This window comes from Octopus bimaculoides, chromosome 8 (genome assembly GCF_001194135.2).
Source record: "Octopus bimaculoides isolate UCB-OBI-ISO-001 chromosome 8, ASM119413v2, whole genome shotgun sequence".
Lineage (NCBI taxonomy): Eukaryota > Metazoa > Mollusca > Cephalopoda > Octopoda > Octopodidae > Octopus > Octopus bimaculoides.
The window spans coordinates 90,825,444-90,826,299 of record NC_068988.1 but is presented as its reverse complement, the minus strand read 5'-3'; the positions used below and the strand labels follow the sequence as shown (position 1 = coordinate 90,826,299).

At 39.8% G+C, this 856-nt stretch overlaps 1 protein-coding gene across 3 annotated transcripts in view; it reads left to right on the top strand.

Moving 5' to 3' along the window:
• Positions 1–856, top strand: part of LOC106878555 (TLC domain-containing protein 4-B) — a 78,029-nt gene that overhangs the window by 28,577 nt on the left and 48,596 nt on the right. The window lies entirely within an intron of this gene.

Sequence of the window (856 nt, the reverse complement as noted above, 5' to 3'; positions counted from 1 at the left end):
TATATATATATATATATATATATATATATATATGTTTGTGTATATATATATATATATATATATAAAAACAAATAATAAATGAGTATATGCATATATACGCACAGGTATGTGCATACCTACGTCGACTTGTATATATAGGTGCATATCTGGGTACAGGACATTGCAAACAAAACGTAGACAAGAAAATAATAATAACCAGAGTACAGAAAACACACAAGCCACATAGAGAACATTTTCCTTCATCAGCTACCCCCGTTTTAACACGAGCGTTTCGAAGAGTTGGGCAATGTACTACAAGGAAGATAGTAGAGCTTGAAGCAGTCCAATGACATAACACAAAGAAAATTGCATCGATGGAATGACAGCTACTGGGACAGAGTGAAAGAGCTACGACTCTGTTCCCTGGAGCGAAGGCGGGAGAGGTATGTAGTGATATATATATGGAAAATACTGGAAGGACTGGTACCAAACGTTGGAATAAAGATCTATACAAGGCTACGAACAGGATGTCACTGTGCTGTCCCCACTGTGCTGATTGCTCCATCTCGGGCAAGGACAATGTACTGCAATAGCTTGGGTTTCAAGGGCCCACAGCTGTTTAACTGTCTGCCGAAATATCTGAGGAGCCTCCATGGAGTGGATGAACTTGACCTCTGGCTCACCGAAATCCTGGATGAGCCAATATCTAGGCAGGAAACTCAAAAGAGGGCAGTAACATCGAACTCCATCCCTCATCAAAAGCCGCTCTGACAAAGGTGGAGAGTGGAAAGATGATCACAATGGTGGTGCTCCAGCATGGCCACAGTCATGGGACTGATACATATAAAAGAATATATATATATATATATATATATAT